Genomic DNA, 23272 nt, shown 5'->3' on the forward strand with positions numbered 1-23272 from the left:
GTTGGGTGTGGTGGCGTGTAATCTCAGCTACCCAACAGGCTGAGGCGGGAGAGTCCTAGAACCCGCGAGGCAGAGGCTACAGTGAGCCGAGATTGCGCCACTGCACTCCAGCCTGGGCAACAGAGCAAGACTCCGTCTCAAAAAAAAAAAAAAAAAAGAATGGGGAGTTATTTCATTAGGTCTGGAGTTTCCATTTTACAAGATGAAAAAGTTCTGGAGATGGATAGTGATGATGGCTGCACAGCAGTGTAAATATGCTTCATGCCACTGAGCTGTACACTTCACATGGTAAAGATGGTCAACTTTATGTTATGTATATTTTACCACGATTAATAATTTTTTTGACAAGAACAGATGCAAGGGGATCAGCTGGCAAGCTGTTGCAGCAGTCAGAGAGACCTGCTGAGAGTTTGGGATGTGGAGTTGGAGGTGGAGATGGATCTGAGAGGTGAGAGGGGATGGATTAGCTGTGGTGCGGTTGGCAGCATGGAAGAGTACAGCGTCAAGGGAGGCTGTGGGTCAGCCTTATCCAACTGGTGGGGCCATTTACCAACACAGAGAATCTTTTTTTGAGACAGAGTTTTCACACTTGTTGTCCAGGCTGGAGTGCAGTGGCGCGATCTCTGCTCTCTGCAACCTCCGCCTCTCAGGTACAAGCAATTCTCCTGCCTCAGACTCCCAAGTAGCTGGGATTACAGGTATGTGCCACCATGTCTGGCTAATTTTTTTTTTTTTTTTTTTTGTATTTTTAGTAGAGACAGGTTTCACCATGTTGGCCAGGCTGGTCTCAAACTCCTGACCTCGTGATCTGTCCACCTCAGCCTCCCAAAGTGCTGGGATTACAAGTGGGAGCCGCTACACCTGGCCAACACAGAGCGTCTTGATACAATCTCTCAGAGCACCCTGTACTTATCACAGTGTAACTAAATAATTATTTGGGCAATCGATTGTCCTCCTCATAAGCTGTAAAGAACACACAGGTAGAGACCATATCTGCCTTCTTCACCAGCTGTCTTCAGCACCTGGCATATTGTCTTCCACATAATAGGTGCCTTATAGATATTTGTGAAATGCAGATGATTTGGGGTATTTTAAATCTACCACCCTACCAACTCCTTTGGTTCTTAAGCTTATAGATGGGATAGTTTTTCTTGCCGCACTTTTCAGAGCTGTTGGTTTTTCTGAGGGAGATGTTGTGAGTGGCCAAATTCTCTGGTCCTCTGACCATTTTCCGTCTAATATAAGAAAGAGCATGAGAGACATGTGGGTACCTGTCTCCTCTTCTGTGCTTATCTGGGACAGCCTTTATAACATCTGTCTTCTTAGTTCTTCTTCTTTCTAGAACCCAGGGGTGTACGTGATGATTTTTTATTACCTAGTATGTAAATGTTTCCTAACTTTTGGAACTGCCTGATAAATTGGCTGATAGAGCAAGTGTAGCTTAAGATGGATAAAATTTTTTTGTGCCTGGTAAGAAATGTCTCCTAAACATAACATTTGAAAGGTAAAACATCTTCGTGTAAAATGTTTTAGGAGATCGATTGTCAGTATTCTTTATTGTCAAGTGTATCACACATGCAGACAAGAATGGCCATCATTCTTAACCCACTTACGCTGGAGGTTGCAATTTTTTGAATTTTTGCAATTAGACCTTAGCGATGACCTTGAACAATAGGCGATCAATAACGCTCAAGTGCTTAGTGTTCCAATAATGGAACACTAGGCATATATCGGTTAAAAATCTTACATGGTGCTTCAGAGAAAGGACAACATTATGTTGATTCTGCATGCTGAACATATTGCATCATGAAGTTAAGCAGTTCAGATTTTACCGTATAGCCTTTTCTCTTCATATCCAAATGTTGTGTTATAGATTAGAGAATGAGTGGTTCTAGCTATATCTAGCATAAGCTTTGGTAATAATATGGAACCATATTAACAGGAGACATTAACAGCTTGAGGGTTTGAGGCAGGACTCAACTTTGCTGTAGATTGACTAATTGTAGAGTATGAAACACACATAATGTGAATGCTAGGTAATAACTTTTCTTCATAAAGCATTTTACACTTTACATATAGTATTTACTTTGGTTCAGTGTTTAGGTGTAATTGCAGGCCATTTTCTAGATGTTTCATGATGGCTTTCATCTCACTCAGTATAGACTCAACAGTGAGATATCTACATAATAGATGGTGAAATGTAGCCATTCTGGGAACTGGGGAAATCCAGTAAAACTCAGGTGGTGGTGTACTTCCTGCAGCAGGGAGGTTTAGAGAACAACTCTTTTTTAGCTCCCCCTGGCCTCGGGATAAAGTTCAGGTTTTTTGGTGTGCCTAGAAGGCCCTCTGGAATCGGATCCACTTGTTTTTCCAGCAGTTTCTTTCACTGGTCCCCGCCTCGACCAGGGCTTGAGTCATATCACAGTATTTTATGTTCACTGGAAACTCTACTCCCTCTAATCTCCAACCATAGGATCTCACATTTTCTCGTTTTTTGGTGCCTTTGGCATCTCAGTAAGTTTTTCACAGCACCCGTAGGTAAAATGAAATACCTATTTTATTAAGCATTTATGCCATAACAACTTAGTAGCTGTCTGAAAAAAAAGAATAGGTATAAATTGAAGGGAAAAATACAATTATTTCAGTCTTATCCACATTTACTTGCTTATGGGATGTATGCACCTGTTGGACACTACAGTTATTCAAACTCTGACATCAGATTGGACAGGTGTTGCACACTGATTTCCATGCAGTTTTTGCTTTTTATCGTAGCAAGTTCTGAAAATTCAGCTGTTTAAATACAACCACCAAAGGAATTAGTGCATTCTAATGTTGAAACTGTGAACTACCTTGAGCTAGTAGTTGAGGCTGTGTCCAGCAGGTGCTGAGATTTGCTGCCCTTCTCCGGAAGTTTTAAAGTATCCTGTGGTGCCCCCGTGGGTCCACTTTGGCTCCCTGGGGCACCTTGGCACACAGTTTGGGAACCATGGTTCTAAGACGTTGTATATGCCACTTCCTCTGCTTGAACATGTCTCTCAATCCAGCATTTTGGTGCTCACCTTTTCCATCTCAACATGTACATGATGAGTCCTCGAAGTTTTCAAAGACTGAGCTAGGAGGTGCTTCTAAATGCTATTTCAGCACTCTGCCCTTCACCCTGCTGTTTTTCTCTTTGCAGTGTGATTTTATCTTTTTTCTTCTCCTAGGCTTTATGGTGATTGATAGGGAAAGGGACTCTATAGTGACATTGCAGATATTTCATAAATGTATGAATTTAATGAGTGAATGAATGAATGAATGAATAACTACTATTGGATCTTACTCAGAATGAGCTTGTTGGCTGGAGAAAATCAAATAAACAAACTGATTGACAAGTACAGGGCTCCTTTCATTTGTAGGAGAAGAGCTTCTGTAAAAGCCTCACCTTGGGGACGTGCAGTGTCTCTTGCATCCTGCGACCTCACATGCTCTTTGGTTGCACACAATGGCACTCCCTAGTTATAGCAGAAGGCCTCATGAATTATAATACAAACAACAGTGCAGGTCAATATGAGCCGTTTGCATTTATTCATGTTGTGAGACATTCACCCATATGCATGTCTCTGTTCAGAAATTGTAGGTATAACTTGCTTCAAATGTATTTGTTCTTTCCTTTAGAGGGAAATATATTAAGTTCCCTGATGGCTCAAACTCCTGGCATATTGCAGCATTACAGAAAATACGGATGTGCTGCAGTAATTTAATCTAGAGGTGATGGAGGCTTGGGGACTGTGGCGCAGCTCCGATCACAGGGAGCAAATCTTAGGCTTTACCCCACAGCAGGTGGGAAAGGTCTCCCCAGGCCTCAGCTAGCAGGTATTTCTGTTTCTGGAACTAATAGAACATCAGGAACCTTCTGATACAATGAATATCAAGGAAGAGGGATGTGCATTTCGCCCTCCAGACTGAAAGAACTCAAGTGGCTTTTCTGAGCTCTGTAGACATTGTTTTGCTTCGGTTTTGCCTTATCCCCGTAATAGGAAGATTCTAATGCTATAATCTACCACAGATGGCTGTTTTTATGACTAAATTGAAGAGCGTGGTGCATGAATGTTGGCTAATGATAACAGTGATAGTAACCTCAGTCAGTCCTGTGCATCTCCACTTAAGGAAAAGGTCATGTCCCATTCCTTTAAGATTTCCTGTTTTCCCTAGGCCTTTCCCGTAGGCTTAAAAATGCATTTTCAAAAGAGCCCTGAAAGATAGATGGAAAGCTCTTCCCAGTTAATTGAGGCTGAGGGATATAAAATTACTTCCCCAAGGTCAACATGGCTGGTAACTCTTCTGAGTCCTCCTTTGTAATGGCTCAGTTGCTGCAACGCAAGGGGAGCCTTTTCTCCACTTTCCTGCCACTCTGTGGGTCTGGAAGATGCCAGTAACACAGCCTGAGGTGTCAAGACTCAAGGTTGGCTGAAATGTGTCATGAGGAAGGACAGAGGTCTGCTGAAGGGTCTTCATGAGTGCTGCAAATCAACCCTCTCTTACCCTTTCATTATTGTGAGGGAGGATCTGTTTCTATCCATCTTTTTACGCCATGACATACTTACACTGCTTCCAAAGTTAGGAAGGTGAGAAGAAGCAGCGAAATGTGTACTAAAAGCAGGTTCAGGGAATGGGAACTAACAAAAGAGGAAAGGAGTTGATTCTTTCTGGGGTCTTGCTTCCAACCTTCCTGCAGATCTTAGGCAAGTGCCTGTGAGTCTCTCGGTCTCACCTGCCTCATGTAGAGTGTGCACAATCGCTGGCTCTTCTGTACCTGCATCAGTGGACATGAGAGATCAATGCCTAGCACAGCCTCAGATGCTCCAAAATCCGTCTCCAAGGTCTGCCGATCTCAGGCAGTATTATTTTTCTCAGAAGTATATGGGAGTTTATTTCAGAGAAACACTCACACTTTACAGGGAAAGTGACTTAACCAATATAATAAGGTAAATAATAAGAACTTTTGTCTAGCCCTTATCTCATACTTAGCTGGGGCAGCTAAATGCCTCTAGTGCTTCATCTCATTTATTCGACAATACCACGAGGTAAGTGCCCTTAACTCACCTCCACTGAAGAACATATCCAATAAGCAAGTATTCCTCCATTCCCTCTGTCAAAGGAGGGTTCACTGCCCCACTGAATGTGGAGTCTCCAGCTACCAGCTTACTTTCTAGTACCGTTTAGCCTTGCTGATTGCACCAGTTAAACCAGTTAAACGGTATGCTTAGTATTATCAAGCTTATTATGGCATATCTTTACCTACAGTTAACAAATACAGTTTAATTAATTATTCCATAGAGCAGTGAAATATGAGTGCAGGAAGGAGTGTTTCTATAAGAAATAAGAAGTTGTGTGTTTTGGAACAGTAGCCTAAAGGCAAATTGCCTTAAAAAGAGCCATCAAATAAAATGTTGGCAAGACAACTAAAAAATGGGGGAAAAGATCAAAATAGGAAAGGAATTCTGTACTCTGATTAGTTTACAGATATCTTTTAAGTTTACCCCACACTGTAAAAACAAACAAACAAACAAACAAAAAAACCAAGATAAAAGTGTGTGGCAATGTCTTCGAGATTTATGCAAGGAAGGCAGTGTAGGATTTCAGACAGCGGGCCTGTCCTTACAGAAAAGGCCTTTGCCCCCTATCCAAAAATTGTCCAATGAACGCACGTTTGTATGTGATAAGCTAAAGTGTTCCTAGTTTATACATGCCTTGATGGTACTGTATAAGAGTATGCCTATTTTTACCCCCATTTAACAGGTGACAGTGAGGACCAGGGGATCATGATCTTAACCAGTGACGAAGAGACCCCGAGTTAATCATTTATATTATTTGTTAATCCTGTTGTCTGCTTCTGTCTTTCGAATGGTTTAAGTATAATTTTAGGCACCTTTTCTTGGGCCCAGTGGCTTTCTCATTACAATCAGGCTGTAGTGCCTACAACTGACACTGGTGTTTAGAAGTCTGTGATTTTGGCCGGGCGCGGTGGCTCAAGCCTGTAATCCCAGCACTTTGGGAGGCCGAGACAGGCAGATCACTAGGTCAGGAGATCGAGACCATCCTGGCTAACACGGTGAAACCCCGTCTCTACTAAAAAATACAAAAAACTAGCCGGGCGAGGTGGCGGGCGCCTGTAGTCCCAGCTACTCAGGAGGCTGAGACAGGAGAATGGCCTGAACCCGGGAGGCGGAGCTTGCAGTGAGCTGAGATCCGGCCACTGCACTCCAGCCTGGGCGACAGAGCGAGACTCCGTCTCAAAAAAAAAAAAAAAAAAAAAGAAGTCTGTGATTTTTCAGGCCAGGCTAAGGCTAGTGTCCCTGGCTTTTCTCCTGGGAGTGATGGCTTTTCTGTTAAGGCGTCCTTTCCTGTAGGAGGAGGAGCTCAGTGACTTTCCTCACAAACTGAGATAAACGTCACGATAGAGATAAGCCATCAGATACTTCGAATTTGATGCTGTTTGCATTTCCTTCTGGCTTGTTCTTTGGGGCTGACGCTTCTTAGTCCACAGGTGCAAAGATGGAAAAAAGTGTCAGGAATATGTGAGAAGGATGGAAGCCTTCTTTCTGGAGAAACTCATATAACACTCCCATCAGCCAGCAAAACAACCCAGGTGTGTGTAGATGCGAGGGTGTGTGCACGTGGGTGCGTGCACCGGGCTGAGTAATTATAACCCTTACAGAGGCTTATTGTGGTGGAATGCAGCCTTCTGGGATCTGGAGAGCGAGAGGTCTCTTATGTGAGCTCTGGATTTTGACAAATGGCATATTTTGGGATGTGGGGTTTATTTCTGCTGAATATCTGGCTTGATTAGCGTGGAGAAGCACATGCAAAGCAGGCTGGAGCCCCACCCACCCAAGCCTCCCCAGTGCTGTACAATCAGGAAGTGCATTCTCACTCCCATTGTGGCTTTGGAGGGAAGTGTGCTTTACATATGCAAATGCAAGCCCCAAGTTTCACTTAATAATTATCAGCTGGAGATTCTATTGATGAGCAGCTGAAGCTACTCATCAGGAGAGAAACTGTGAATTAACCATTTCTAGACCATCCTAGAGACTGCTGCCTCAGACCAGCCTCTGAATCCACTGGTGATTGCAGAAAAAGATTTCTGATTCCCCCTGTGTGTCACTTCTCCTGTCTGACCTGAGCCTGGCAGCTGAGACCTCCTGACCCCTTTTATTATCATGTATGCATCTCTTCCCTGCTCCCACCTCCTTTCTGTTTTGTAGGCTACAGAAGGCAGAATAGATCCATCTCTATTGCCAGTAGCAGGCTTGCTTACAGCTCTAGAAGTAATGGCCTCATGCACTCTCTGCAGTCGCTCTCCTGCTTAGGCAGCTGCCAGTGTCCTTTTGAAAGGACACAGGACAACTCAGGCAGGGTAGCCAGGGTGTTCAGATTAAGATGTCAGGAAATCGCCTTCTTTCTGATTCTTCTTTCCTTTCTTTCTGCATCCATGCTTGCCCTCTGAGTGTAATAATAGTATACTTGGGCTGCTTTATCAGCCTCGCTTGTTTTTGCTGGGCCTTGGTAGAGTTCAGCAGACTGTTAAAAATGGTATGATTTGATGTTCCCCTTCCTGTGTCCGAGTGACTTAAAGTATAATAATAATAAAAAAATTTAAAAAATTTTTTTAAATGGTATGATTTGGATTCTCTTGGTTATTCATCTTTCTGCACTGAGTTCCTTACTTTCCTGAATCTTGTTGAAACGAGGCTGCTGCTTGTCTTTCGTACAAGTGGTATCTCGCAAGAGGGTATCCTCAGCTTGTTGCATAGAAGGACAACCTTTATTTCCTGGAAAGAGATATTAGATGCAGAAAGTAAAATGAAAATCAAAGTTTTTTTGGAGTCAATTTGATCTTTTTTTAAATAACTTCTTTTTGCAGTAAATCTTGCAAGTTACTTAAGCCCAGTGAGGCTCTATGTCTGCTTTTTTCTTTCTTTTTCTTAAGATGGAGTCTCGCTCTGTCGCCCAGCCTGGAGTGCAGTGGCGCGATCTCTGCTCATTGCAAGCTCCGCCTCCCGGGTTCACACCATTCTCCTGCCTCAGCCTCCTGAGTAGCTGGGACTACAAGTGCCCGCCACCACGCTCAGCTAATGTTTTTAAAGTAGAGATGAGGTAATTCTCTGTGTTAGCCAGGATGGTCTCTATCTCCTGACCTCGTGATCCACCCGCCTCGGCCTCCCAAAGTGCAAGATTTACAAGCGTGAGCCACCGCGCCTGGCCCTGTTTTTGCTTCTTTAAAACAGGGACAATAAACCTGTTTCCAAGAACTGAAATAACTACATAAGATAATGTGTGACATTCATCCAGCCAAAGTGGCTGGTCAGTAAGGGAGTCCTAATCATGATCCTCATTTGAAATCTGATTCTCATCACTGAACTGCTGCAATAGTTGCTTGTATTCACCTGCATTCTAGATTTAGTATTCAAGATGTGTCTTTTGAGTGCTTACTATGTGCTTGGTGCCAGACCCCGGAGATACTGTTGTTGAAACAGATCCACAGAAGACTCTGCTACCATTGAACTTGTGTTCTAGAGGTGGAGACAGGCAAATAAAAAGGAAACAGATAAGTTTATACTTGATGAGAGTGTTGTGATGTGTGGAGTGGAGAAGAATAAACCAGGGGACAGAGTGAAAGAAACACTTTGGCCTCAGGGTGGGCGGGGATGGGGTTTTAAAGGCCGGTTTACAGATGCTGCTCTGAAGAATGGTATTATATTTAAACAGATTCCCAATGAACAGGGTGAGAGGCAACAGCAAGTGTAGAGGCCCTGAGTGGGAGAGTGCTTGCTGTGTATCCCAGGAGCATCTGCCAGGCCGGCATGGCTGGCGCCCGGGGAGCAGAGGAGCATTTTGACATCAGAAAGATAACTGTGGTTGAGACCTTATGTGTAAGTCACTGTAAGGTATTTGAGTTTTGTTTTAAGTTTGATGGGAAGCCCTGGGAAGGCAGGTTCGAAGCCCTGGGCTCGAACAGGATAGACATGTGGTCTGATTACCAGTTTTTTTCTGTTGTTGTTGTTTTGAGATGGAGTCTCGCTCTGTCACCAGGCTGGAGGGTAATGGCCCAATCTTGGCTCACTGCAGTCTCTGCCTCCCGGATTCAAGCGATTCTTCTGCCTCAGCCTCCCGAGTAGCTGAGACTACAGGCGCCCGCCACCACACCCAGCTAATTTCTGTATTTTTAGTAGAGACGAAGATTCATCATGTTGGCCAGGATGGTCGTGATCTCTTGACCTTGTGATCCACCCACCTTGGCCTCCCAAAGTGCTGGGATCACAGGCATGAGCCACTGTGCCCAGCCCTGATAACCATTTTTAAAGGCCACCTGGCTGTGAGTGACAAGTAGAATGAGTGAGGCAGAGTGACCTGTTAGGTGGCTATTGACTGAGTCCAGGTAAGAGGTCCCAGAACTGGGGTCATAGTGGTGGGGGTTGTGGGGAAGTGTTTGTATCCAGGGTATATTTTGAAGATCAAACCAATATTCAAATACATTGCTAATGACGTGCATGTGGGACATGAGGAAAGAAATTCAGGAGTGAGTCCTAGATTTTTGGCCTGTGCAGTGGGAACAAAAGTAATGACATTTGCTGAGAAAAGAAGCAGAAGGTTTTGGAGGCGGAAATCCAAGGCTGTTGTTTGGATGTGGGGACATGAAAGGACTCCTAAGTCATCATCTCCTTCCACAGTGTTGTGGCAGCATAAGAATGGCCCCTGTGTATGCACATTGTGCCAGGCACTGGGAAACCCAGATGATTCAGCCTGGCTCCTGCCCTGAACAGGTGTTCAGTTGACGTGCTGAGACAATGGAGGTAGAATAAAGAGCTGGTACACGTGGAGTGAGAGCCACTACCTTATCTGTGTTGTGGAAGGTAGTAGGAAGTCTGAGATGGTGAAAGAAGAGGAGGAGCCGGCTCACCCGGGGCAGATTGGAGAAGGGTTTCTAGAAGGGATTGTTGAGCCAGGTGTCGAGGGTCCATGGTAATTCACCAACTGACAAAACATGCAAAGGAAATAACACAGAATTCTTAATGCTTATTCCAACTGCCAGCCTTGCATTCAGGAACTTGGCCTAGGGCTTGTATCCGTAGGGGCTTCTGAAATCCTTGTTGATGAAGATCATTGGTTCACTGAGGACGCTTCAGAGCCAGAACATGGAAGTATAAAGTGCAGGAGATTTCACCAGCAATTTCAGAAAGTTTAGCAAGACTTGAACCAGGATCTCCTCTTGGCAGATCAGCCCCGTCATCCTCATCCTGACACGGTCTCTGAGATCAGTCCCTCAGGTGGGCCTCTGTCCTACAAGGGGCTTTTTCTCTTTGGAGACAGAAAGTGGGATCCTGTACTGGAGGCTTCACCACCATAGACTTCCCCTTGGTCCTCTGTGTCTGTTACTGCTTTCTGCACTCAAGCCCATCCTTCCTCTCAATTTGCAGAGGAAAATCCTGACTTTGCCTTACAATGGGGTGTTGAGTTGAGCGTTCTTAGTTTTATTCTTTTTACTTTTATAAGACTGCTGAAAGCACTTTATAAAAACTTTCTGATGGCCGGGCGCGGTGGCTCAAGCCTGTAATCCCAGCACTTTGGGAGGCCGAGACGGGCGGATCACGAGGTCAGGAGATCGAGACCATCCTGGCTAATATGGTGAAACCCCGTCTCTACTAAAAATACAAAAAACTAGCCGGGCGAGGTGGTGGGCGCCTGTAGTCCCAGCTACTCAGGAGGCTGAGGCAGGAGAATGGCGTAAACCTGGGAGGCGGAGCTTGCAGTGAGCTGAGATCCGGCCACTGCACTCCAGCCTGGGCGACAGAGCGAGACTCCGTCTCAAAAAAAAAAAAAAAAAAAAAAAACTTTCTGATGTAGGACTTGGAAGAAAATACCCGTCCGTCAAAAGTAGAGATGTTGGGTTTTGATCTTAATAGGTATTAGCACAATATTTTACCCAAACATCTATATCTTGCTCTTGGTAACATGTTATCTTTGCCAAGTGCCCATCCCGATAAAGCGTTATTTCTGTCAAGCCGAACTCCTGATGAAATCTTCTATTCCCCTCTCTCCCTGATCTATTTCGATAAAACCTCATTCCTCATTCTGATTTTCTCCTAAGGGATGGTTTGGATTTGTCAGGAAAGGGGGAAAAAAGAGGTGATTTTTTTTTTTTTTCATTTTCCTCCTCATTTCTTTTTCTAATGTAGATACTTGTGGGAATTGGAATATAACTTTAATGTAAGTCAAACTGATAAAAGGGGGTTGGACACTACTGTGAATAAGGAAAAGAAGATAGGAAAAAGGAGGACAGTCACTTATAGGCAAAGGAATGTCCAGGCAGGCTTTTGCTTGTCTTCTCTTGTTTTTAATTTACAATGGAGCTGAGGAAGGTAACACTGATTTAGGTGAAGGGGCCGTTGATAGCAGAGGGATGCCATTGAAGGAATCAGCTACATTCACAAAACTGCTTGCTTCCATTTCTTTTTAGAATATTCTGGATGGCAGCTACTCATGCTGTTGGATGGCTGTGTTGCCACTGCTAACTTGAACAAGTACAGAGTCCTCCTTATCTTTGATAACTAGCTCTTTCTTTTCCTCTTTTTACCAACCTCATCATTTCTTTCTCTCGTCTGGTTCCACTGTCATACAGTGAACACTGCAGGCCAGAGTCGGACACTTCTGGTGAAGTGTGGCTTCCACGCCAGGTGGTCTCCATAGAAGGCTGGGCAAGGGGTGGGGAGTTTGGATGAAGGGCGGTGGTTTGTCTCAAAGCCAGTTGACTATAGAGGAGATGGGGTATGTCACAGGGCCCCGAGAATATGGTGCAAATCAAGTCCATCCTCCCTGATGCTGGAGCTCCTGAAAAGATGGGGCAGGGGCCTTCCTCCCATGTTGATCTTGCTTACGTGCCGTATAAGGGAAGAGAACTTTTACTCAGGTTTGGCAGGTGCGCCACTTCAGGTGCAGTGGTCCAATAGCCAAACTGACCACTCTCCCTGACGCATAGCCTAAAGAACACTCTAGACCAAGCTTGTCCAACCTGTGGCCCAAGACAGCTTTGAATGAGGCCCAACACAAATGTGAACACTTTTGAAACATTGAGATTCTTGTGCTTTTGTTTGTTTGTTTGGTTGGTTTTGTTTTGTTTTATTTTAGCTCCTCAGCTAAAATAGTTAGTGTATTTTGTGTGTGGCCCAAGACAATTATTCTTCCAGTGTGGCTCAGGGAAGCCAAAAGATTGGACACCCCTGCTCTAGACTTTTAGCTGTGCTTCACATTCAGTTTTCTTCTTACAGTCCCAAGACATTCATGGAACTACTGTCTTCCAAATACAGAGAAGGATATCAAAGTCTAAGTGGGTTATCTGGTAGTCCCCCTTCCTCCCGAGGACAGCAGAACACCATAGTTCAATTCTGATGCAGTCCAATTAGAGACACACTCACGATGTAAGGTCATCATTCTGTTGGATCCTTTTTGATAAGGGTCCCTAACTCTTCTCTGTAGATCTCAATTTCACTTGGATATTTCACCCCTGAAGTGAAGTAGGAGGGGCATAGAAGCCCATGGAGCAGGAATGAATGGGGTCAGGGCTTTGCTGATTTGTCTGGCGTCCTCAAAAGCTGCTGTTTGCCATTGAAATCTTTCATCCTCTGTAACCCAAACCAGACATTATTGTCAGCGCTCTCTTTTTTTTTTTTTTTTTTTTTTTTTTTAAATCACAGAAATGCCGGGTGCAGAGGCTCACGTCTGTAATCCCAGCGCTTTGGGAAGCTGAGGCAGATGGATCACTTGAGGTCAGGAGTTCAAGAACAGCCTGGCCAACATGGTGAAACCCCATCTCTACTAAAAATACAAAAATTAGCCGAGCTTGGTGGCATGCGCTTGTAATCCCAGCTACTCGGGAGGCTGAGGCAAGAGAATCACTTGAAACTGGGAGGCGGAGGTTGCAATGAGCCGTCGAGATGAAGCCCCTGCACTCGAGTCTGGGCAACAGAGTGAGACCTTGGCTCAAAAAAATAAAAATAAAAAAGGAAAAGAAAAGAAATCACAGAACCTTTTTTGGTAAATGAATATGGCCAATAAGAATGACAATTTGAGGCTTACAGCAAGTATGGATTCACAAAGTGAGAAAAGGATAGTTTTCAACATACTTAATGTGATGAATGCAAAATAAAATTAAAAACCTTTGCTAAAAATTCATCCCATGTGGGTCTTTTGATTGGAACAAGATTTTAGCAACAAAAAAAAATCAAACCTCATTAAAAATTTTTACTGTAAAATATGATTCTTCTCAGCACATGTGATTCGCCTCACTCTTGGAACATTTTTGTGGGATTTTATAAGGGCTATGAATATTTCATATAAAATAACACATTTATTGCAAAGATTTTAAAAAATTAAATCAGTGGAAAAAACACTTATGAAATCTTTCATCTTGAGTGCTGCTAAAGAGAAAATTAAGAAATTCTATAGTATTTTCGCATCTGATTTTATAGTAAATAGCTACATTGAGGACACTCAGTTGACGCTTTGCAAAGGATAAAATCGTTATGGTTGTTTAGCTTTTAGTTTTGATGAATCTACCAACAAAGGGGATTGTGTCCAACTATGGCATATGTATGAAATAGGACTCACGGAACTGGGGAAGGAGAAAGGCTGCTTTCTCAAACTCAACCACTGGAGACCGCCACTAACGCTGGTGTTGTCTTCGAGGCTATGTAAAAAGTGATTGAAGTTTAGGGGCTAACGGGGCAGAGGCTCTTCAAAGATGACGGGAATGTGAATTTGTTGTACTCTCACAGACAGATCAACGGTCAGGATTTGCGGTGAATATCTGTTCTATTCTAGTATACACTGTTATCATTACCCTCCAATGACGGTTTTCTAAACCACCTGGTGATCTAAGAGAAGACCTTGACTCTGCTGTCAAGTCCTTTCATTTTTCTAGGAAACAGAGCACTAAATACATTATCTTTTTTCTGGCCTTGTTTGGTGACGATTTGAATGCTACTAACAAAGCCCTTTTGTCCATACTCAGACTCCTTGGGAATATGATGGACCAGTTATAGAAGCAGGAAGATGCGGTTGCCCCACCATGGTAACAGCAGTTCAAAGACCAACTGCCTCCAACTTTCAGAACTTAGCGTATTTGGCAAACAAACAAACAAACAAACAAAAAACACAACAAAACATTTGAAGCTGGCCGGGCGCGGTGGCTCACGCCTGTAATCCCAGCACTTTGGGAGGCCGAGGCGGGCGGATCACAAGGTCAGGAGATCGAGACCATCCTGGCTAACACAGTGAAACCCCCTCTCTGCTAAAAATACAAAAAATTAGCCGAGCGTGGTGGTGGGTGCCTGTAGTCCCGGCTTCTCGGGAGGCTGAGGCGGGAGAATGGCGTGAACCCGGGAGGCGGAGCTTGCAGTGATCCGAGATCGCGCCACTGCACTCCAGCCTGGGCGACAGAGCAAGACTCTGTGTCAAAAAAACAAACAAACAAACAAACAAAAAAACATCTGAAGCTTTGATATCATTGAACCTGAAGTTTCAAGAGACAAAAACTGGTATCATTGCTGGTTAGAACACACTTCAAGCATTTATAGTCTAAACCCAGGTATGGATACAGCAAATTGGTGCTAAAAATGTCTTCATTTTCTTGACTTAATGAAGCTCTTTAAGCTAACGTTCTTGGAAATGATTTTATGGAAGACAAAAGTCAGATCTCATTCAGCCTATTATGGTGCAATGAATCCAGGCCTCTTTTTCCCTGGCACTGTGGTTGCAAATTCTTTTTAGAAGCTTGTGAGGGACTCTCTCTCTCTTTTTTTTTTTTCAACTGTTCTTCCGTCTTTGTCAGAAGATCTGTCTCCAGGGCCTTTGCTGGAACTCAAGTTTGCTTTGGTTGCCAAAGATAACTTCCAGAAAATCACTTAGGGGAATTTTGGGGTAAAACATTCCCTGTGTACCTCGTAACAAGCGAGCAGCCTTTGTGTGTCATCATTGCCATTTTCCTTCCCACAGCAAATCTGATTCCATGCTTTTGAAACTCAACGTGGACCTATGTCTTGCTGTGACTTATAAACTGCCTAGAAAGGAAAAGCTGATGACACGTTGGCAGACTCAGCTCTCCTGTGGACATCTCGTGATCAAAATTAACTTTTAAGATCAAACTGAGTTATCTACATTTTTCTAAAATGACTTTGGCTGCAATATTTAATTTACTTTGAAATATCAAATGATATTGGATATTTGGCATTGGATGAGGGTATGAAATCTTTATGTTAATTAAAAGGAGGGCATTTTCTAACAAAAATTATAAATTGCTCAATGAAGAGACTCTCATGGAAAATGAAAAATTGAAACATTTCTTGGAATAAGATGACCTGTGATTGGTCAACAGAAGGGAGCCAGAAACCAGGGAAGCTAGATAGTCAGACAGCTGAGCTAGAAGGGAACTGCTTTTGAAGGAGACTGTCTTCCAGAAAGCAGGGGGATGCCGAAGAGCAAAGCAGGCCTTATGCTTGGAGGAGCTAGAGTACCAGGAAATCATGTGGGTCTGGGTCACATCATGGGAGCGGCTGAAAGAATACAGTAGAGGCTCGTATAAGGGAAATGGGGTGCAGGGTCAAAGCAATACTATAATTATGTGTGGCAATGCTAAGTGTTCCTTTGCATCTAAGTTAGAGAGTTTGAGGAAATGCCTCAGCTCGCATTTCTCAACCTTGACCACACACGAGAATCCCATGGGAGCGTCTGCGTTTAAAAATGCTGAAAACCCAAAGGAATATAAATCATTCTGTTACAAAGATACATGCACACATATGTTTATTGCAGCACTATTCCCAATAGCAAGGACTGGAATCAACCCAGATGCCCATCAGTGATAGATTGAATAAAGAAAATGTGGTACATGTACACCATGAAATACTATGCAGCCATAAAAAGGAGTGAGATCATGTCCTTTGCATGGAGATGGATGAAGCTGGAAACCATCATTCTCAGCAAACTAACACAGGAACAGAAAACCAAACACCACAGGTTCTCACTTATAAGTGGTAGCTGAACAATGAGCACATGGACACAAGGAGGGGAACAACACACAGTGGGGCCTGTTAGGGAATTGGCGGGGGAGGGAGAACATCAGGAAGAATAGCTAATGGAATCTGGGCTTAATACCTAGGTGATGGTTGATCTGTTGCAGCAAACCACCATGGCACATGTTTACCTACGTAACCTGCATGTCCTGCACATGTATCCCGGACCTTAAAATTAAATAAAAAAATTTTTTTAATGCCAATAACTAGACCCCCACCTCCAGAGATGCTATATGAATTCATCTAGGTTGGGACCTGTGCGCATTCATACTTTTAAGTTTCCCAAGTTATGTAATGGCAGCCCAGATTGAGAACCACTGGCCTGATGGACCAGGGAATGAAGCAGAAACAACCACCACAACCACAAATTAGGCTGGACTTGTTCGGAGACTGTTGAACAGGAGACATTCTGGTTTGGTGCAGAAAGAGCCATTTATCTGGAGACACTGAAGCTGGGTTCGAGACTGTCCCTCTGCCATTGTTGCTGGGATGACATTGAACTAGATCATGTGCCTGTTTCTCTCTCTCTTTTTTTTTTTTTTTTTGTTTTCATTAGTCAAATGGAAATAGTGAGAACACCCACTTCATGACAGTGTTGCATAAATTAAAATGAGACGATGCAGACACAGCACCCAAGGACATGTACTCAGGGGGAACTGACCAAGTGTTTGTTGAATTCGACGGATGACCTTGAAGTAGATAGAGTTGTTTTTGTGCATTATCAGACTGCAAACATGGTGGAAGTAGGACTGAAGAATGTTATCCACGGCACCTGCAAGTGAGCTGACAGGAACAGGGAGAAATCGGAGGCCGGGGCACTAGCCCAGGAGACCCACACAATGTTCTAGGACAGGGTCCATAATCTCTGGCCAAAAAGTATGCCTGATCTGGCCCTCTGCTTGTGTTTGGAAATAAAATTTGACTGGAACACAGCCACAGCCATTTGTTAGGTATTTCTGTGGCCGCTTTTATGCTACAATGGCAGTCGAGTGCTTGCAGCAGAGATAGCGTAGCCTGCAAAGTAAAGCACATTGACTCTCTGGATGTGTACAGAAAAAGTTTGATGACCCCTGTTTTAGGATAAGATTAAGAGGCTTGGCTTTGGATGAGATGTTTGAAATCAAAGGAGAAGAGCAAGTGCTTCAAACATCAGGAAGGAAGAATTGGCAGGCTTCAGCGACAGATTGTACGTAGGGAGATTTTGCCATATAAAGGTTAGGGATGTAGTGTCTTTATCACGGGCAGGATGATGCAACAGGACAACTTTCCTGAAATCTGGCACTGAGTGCAAGAGTTTGCTTTCCTAGACTAGAGAGATCTGGGCCTGTCACCCCTGAAAGGCCCCGGCCCTGCCTGCATTAATGAGTCCCAGTCCTATTCATTTCAAAGTGATGGATCCCACACGCAGTACCAGATGCCAGCCCTCTGGAGAGATCCAGAGATATTCAGCACATTCAGATTGATTGAGATCATCACTTAGGACATTTTGGATGGTAAGTCCCTAATCTCTGTCACTGCACTGCACGGAGGTTGATTTTCAATTTACCTTCTTTGTTCTGAATCTTAGATGTTTTGATTCTTAATTCAGAACATTCATCTCAAGTGGATTCAGAGATTCAGAGTCGATGATAAATTCATGTTTGTTGAGAAGTTTTGCAGGGAGGAGGATGATGTTGTCAGCTTAGTTTTTGAATAATGTCTTGTTTGACATTTTAAGCTGAAAGTGGGCTGAACTGCAGATCAACACACACACGTATTCCGTGATAGAATGATACATCATGTTCATACATAGACTGTGTATATCTAAAGAGTAGAAACCTGGAAGGAAAGGTAATAGAGAAACAAAGGTAAAGGCACTAACACACAACGGATCCTGTCCATTGCTGCCTTTATGTGCCCTGACTACAGCTTCAGTGGGCTTGGGCTGGAAGAAGAGCAGGGGGTTTGAGTATTGATATGGTTTGGCTATGTCCCCACCCAAATCTCATCTTGAATTGTAGCTCTCATAATTCCCACATGTTGTGGGAGGGATGCAGCAGGAGATAATTGAATCATGGGGGCAGTTCCCTCATACTGTTCTTGTGGTAGTGAATAAGTCTCGTAAGATCCGATGGTTTTATAAGGGAAACCCCTTTCGCTTCACTCTCATTCTCTTTTTGCCTGCCGCCATGTAAGATGTGCCTTCGTTCTTCCTTCACCTTCCACCATAATTGTGAGGCTTCCTGAACCATGAGGAACTCTGAGTCCATTAAACCTCTTTTTTGTTATAAATTACCCAGTCTCAGGTATGTCTTTATCAGCAGTGTGAAAATTGACTAATACAAGTATCTACTCTGTGTAAGCCTGATATGAAGTAATATTTGTGTGCGTGCACACACACACACACACTCTTATGCTTACGCTCCCATGTCCCCCATTTTACATAAGAAGACACTGAGTCACAGAAAAGTTAAGTATTTTGCCTAAGTTATTTATTAGTAAGTGGATGAACCATAATTCAAGCTCAGCTCTTTCTTACTCCAAATACCATGCTCTTACTAATCTACTTGATTTGTTTGCTTTTCTCAGTTCTCTCTCCCTCTTCCCCAGCATTTAATATTATAATGAGATGTCTTTTAAAATAACTGGCAGTTTATGATGTGCTAGGCATTTTACACCGTTTTTTACCAAAAAGTTCTAGGTGTTAGTTCTTCTCTTTCTCTCTTCTTCAAATGCTTGTTAAGTATAGGGAGCATGCCAGGACCTGGGGATGGACACTAGAGATTGGCAGTGCCACTCAAGGTGTAATCTGAAGGCCATTGTTCGTCCTTGTATTTGTCAGGGCTCTTCAGAAAAGCAGAACCAATAGAGAGTGCATATACAGCTATGTTTATTGTAAGGAATTGGCTTGCGTGATTATGGAAGCTGACAAGTTCCAAGATCTGCAGGGTGAGTCAGCAAGCTGGAGACCCAGGAGAGCCGATGTGTAGTTCTAGTCTGAGTCCGAAAGCCTGAGAACCAGGAGATCTCATGGTGTAGTTCCAGTCGAAATTCCAGCAGGCTCGAGATCCAGGAAGATTTGATGATTCAGTTTGAGTTCGAAGGCAAGAAAAAGGTGATGTCCCAATTAAAAGGCTGTCAGGCAAGATGAGTTCTCTTGAATTTGGAGGATGGTCAGCATTTTTGTTCTATTCATGCCTTCATCTAATGGGAGGTAGCCAACCCACACCAGGGGAGGACACCTGCTTTACTCTGTCTACCAATTTAAATGCTAACCTCATCCCAAAACACCCAAAGTGATGTTTGACCATATGTTTGGGTACCACCTGGCCCAGTTGACTTGACACATAAAATTAAACGTGCCCTCAAACTGTTGCTGGTCTGCAACAAGATACATATGGAACTTGAGACTAGGCATTTAGAAGCATCTAGAGCAAGTGGACTTTGTGGCCGGCGTTTCAAGTGTATGATAATCTTGATTAACGTAGTGTAGACCAGTTTGTTTAATTCAAGTGGTGAGTTACACATGGGCCAAGCTCTATTTTACCTTTGAGTGTTAGGGGGAAATTTTTGTCCAGGATGGATTGGGGGAAGGAGAAAAACTGGTTCTTCCCCCAAGCTCCTTGGGCTTCCGTGCCTCTCCTGCTGTCTTCACCACTGGTAGTTTGAGAAATATCTGTGTGGGCACAGTTGTTTACATAGCCATAAAATCCTATGTAGTGGGCTTTATAACTGTGACCTGTACATAAAGCTTGGGGAGCGTTCCTGGGAGGGGCCAGTACCTGTGAAACGTAACAGAGAAATGCAGACCGCATTGAAGGAGGCTGGCTGTTCACTACCCTGACCCCCTCTCCTCCGACTCCCAGAGAGTCAGGAGAAGCCTGAGCAAAGAGGTCAGGAGCCAGAAAAAGGAATAGTCAGGAATAAAAGCAAGCGTCAGGATGAATAAAACGAGAATGAGCTGTGAATCTGGCCAGGCAGCAGGGCCCACTGTATTCATTTCTGATCGTGCGGTGTTGGGAATCACCTGGACCTCACAGCTGTGGAGAGTTAGGGCTGAGAGGGGACTCTGAGCACATCTGCAGGACCCCGCCTTTCAGAAGGTGAAACTGGCTGAGGAGAAGGAAGGGACCAGCTCGAGACAACGGACCTTTAAAACAAACAAACAAACCAGAAATGACAATTCTGCCATTGATTGAGCACTTCCTCCATGCCAGGAGTTGGGCACAGCATGAACGTTGCTTTTTTCAACATTGGTTCCTCTGAGACCTGACATTAATTATTTAGTGTGGCTTCATTGGTGACAAATCTATAGGGCTTTTGAGAAATGGACACAGGATGTCGACAGCATTTCTTTTAAGCCTACAATCAGAAAATCATAATTTATGTAAATGTTTAAAATATGGGGCTTTTAGGAGATGGGCTAGAGAATGTGACCCGGCCTCTTTGGTGAAGCCTGCCCGCCTGCTCCCCCATGTTCTTAAGGATGAACCATGACCTGGCTAAGGATGAAGGCAGGAAACTCAGCAGTGCCTCCTCTCAGAGTATATCTCAAAGGAAGCCAAGTTCTGTTACCTACTTCTTCCCCCATATAACGCACGGAACAACCCTGTATTCTGAAAATACACAGTGCTTTACACCTTAAATTACATCATCAACTCATCTTACCCATGACGTCACCTTCCCTCACTGAGAAAGGGTCACAGGAACTCCCTGATGCCAAGCGCCTCCCAGTAAGGGGCACAGTGCCCTGTATTTTGTTATCTTGCTTCAGCCTCCCATCATTCTTACTAGAACATTTTATGTTCCCATTTCACAGAAGAGAAAATCGAAGCCCAGAGCATTGATGTAACTCCTCCAATGAGGAATCTCACAGGTCCCATTTGTTAATTTTCTAGAGACCCTGAGACCTTGTTGAGCTTCCTACATTTCTGCCCAAATGCTCCAAAATCCTTTCCCGAGAAGGAAGACCCTCTCAGTCTCCGGAGCGTCTTTACCTCTAACTTAGCACGTAAATGCAGGAGCATAGCTGAGTGCAAAGTCCAGGAGACCTTGTTTACAGTCAAGCTGCAACATAATAGGAACAGGGTTTAAACTTTAGTCTCGGTTTCTGCATCAGCAATGGGGAGAACTGTTACCACTTCATTGTACTGATGGCAACCTAAGGCGTTATCAGCATGAACTACCTAGCGTGATGCAGATCCATGATAGACACTACAGAAAGTGTAACTCCTGGGGAAGCCAGAGGTTCATCTTTACCCACCCCTGCTCAAAGGGTCGATGTTGGTTGAGAAAATGCAGTTATTAATAGCTGCCTAGTCTTTTTCATTCTCAGTTGTACCAAACAGGGAGACAGGTTTCAAAAGCTCGGGTTGGAGCTTGTAATTGGCCAGTCCGGTGACAATGTAACCCTAATCAACCTGTGATTTTACATCCCCTACCGATTCTGCCTGGCCCTTTGATTTCTGGTCCCAGGCAGTGCAATTCATTGAGCCATATTTGTTGCATTGATAGGAGAGGACCAGGAGCTTAGGCGTTTAACCCTGAGGTGATTAAGGGGGGAAAAAAATGAGTCATATTTGTTAAAGTCCAAAGATACATCAAAAAGCCCTGGACAGAGGCCGTCACAAGCACAAGTGAGACCTGCAGGGTGTAATTCATCACATTCTTTGATCCTCAAGTTTGTGAGTCACAGAGACTCTCTGGGACAGTTTTGAAGCTCATGGGGTCTGGGCAGGAAGGAAAAACTTGAAGTGTGGAAAAAGAGGAGCGTTTTTTTGACAGGCAGCTGAGAGAGGATGATTTTCTAGAGATATGCTTTTTTTGCTTGGTAACCCCTGAGGTGGCTGTCACTGTAGCTGGAGCCCAGGATTTCTGCAGAGTGGAAACAGAAATTTTAAGTGATAGCTTTGGGTATGCCTTGTGCCACTGAGACTCCTGAACAGTAAGCATGCCTTGAGCATCTACTGTATACAAGGTGATTAAAATATCTTTGGGAGATGGGGTTTTTATACTAATAATTTTTTTTCCATGTTAGCTCTCTGAATAGCCTATAATGAAAGTTTATTGAAGTGGAGAGTGTACAGGCCCAGATACCAGAGAGACCTGGGTGCGAATTCTGATACCACCATTCTGGTGGTGTCACATTGAGAGACCCGCTTATCCTCTCTGTGCCTCAGTTTTTTGTACTTGTTTGTTTGTTTGTTTTTTGAGACAGAGTCTTGCTCTGTTGCCAGGCTGGAGTGCAGTGGTGCAATCTCGGCTCACTGCAACCCCTGCCTTCTGGGTTCAAGCAATTCCCCTGCCTCAGCCTCCCGAGTAGCTGGGACTACAGGTGCGTGCCACCATGCCCGGCTAACTGTTTGTATTTTAGTAGAGACAGGGTTTCACCATCTTGGCCAGGATGGTCTCGATCTAGTGACCTCGTGATTGGCCCGCCTTGGCCTCACAAAGTGCTGGGATTACAGGCGTGAGCCACCTCACCCGGCTGTGCCTCAGTTTTTATTGCAGGGTTATATGATTGTTACATGGAGTGTTGCTGGCACTCACTTTAGTGGTAACTGTTTTTCCGGGAAAACCGTGAGATGGGTCATGCTTCTACTTCTTTTGTCCTTGTTGCCTTTAATTATTTTATTCTTGGCACGGAGCTATGCATCCACCCTTCCAGCGTTTCTCAGACTTTGTGACATGTTACCACAAAGACAGGTAAGAGCCGCCTTTGCCTACATTGAACTCCCAATCTTCACAGAAAACATTTAGTAAAGCTGTTTATCAAATATAGTATGGCAGATACATGTTTTCATAGCGCTACATACAAATTATTGGAATATGTGGAAGGATATCTTGCCTGCAAATGGAGGAAGGTTTCCCCTGAGAGGTGATGCTTTCAAAACAGGATTTTGAAAGATGTATGGGAGTCTGCATAGGAAGAGCTCAATAAACTTAGTCATTATTATTCTCTTTTTTCTTTTCTTTTTTTTTTTTTTTTTGTTTTGTTTTGTTTTTGAGACAGAGCCTCACTCTGTCTCCCAGGCTGGAGTGCAGTGGCGCAATCTTGGCTCACTGCAAGCTCCGCCTCTCAGGTTCATGCCATTCTCCTGCCTCAGCCTTCCTAGTAGCTGGGACTACAGGCACATGCCATCACGCACGGCTTGCTTGCTTGCTTGCTTGCTTGCTTGCTTGCTTAT

General features: G+C 43.9%; 1 protein-coding gene across 4 annotated transcripts in view; it reads left to right on the forward strand.

Annotated features, from left to right (window-relative positions):
- Positions 1 to 23272, forward strand: part of LARGE1 (LARGE xylosyl- and glucuronyltransferase 1) — a 633432-nt gene that overhangs the window by 247277 nt on the left and 362883 nt on the right. The window lies entirely within an intron of this gene.

This window comes from Macaca thibetana, chromosome 10, assembly GCF_024542745.1.
Source record: "Macaca thibetana thibetana isolate TM-01 chromosome 10, ASM2454274v1, whole genome shotgun sequence".
NCBI lineage: Eukaryota > Metazoa > Chordata > Mammalia > Primates > Cercopithecidae > Macaca > Macaca thibetana.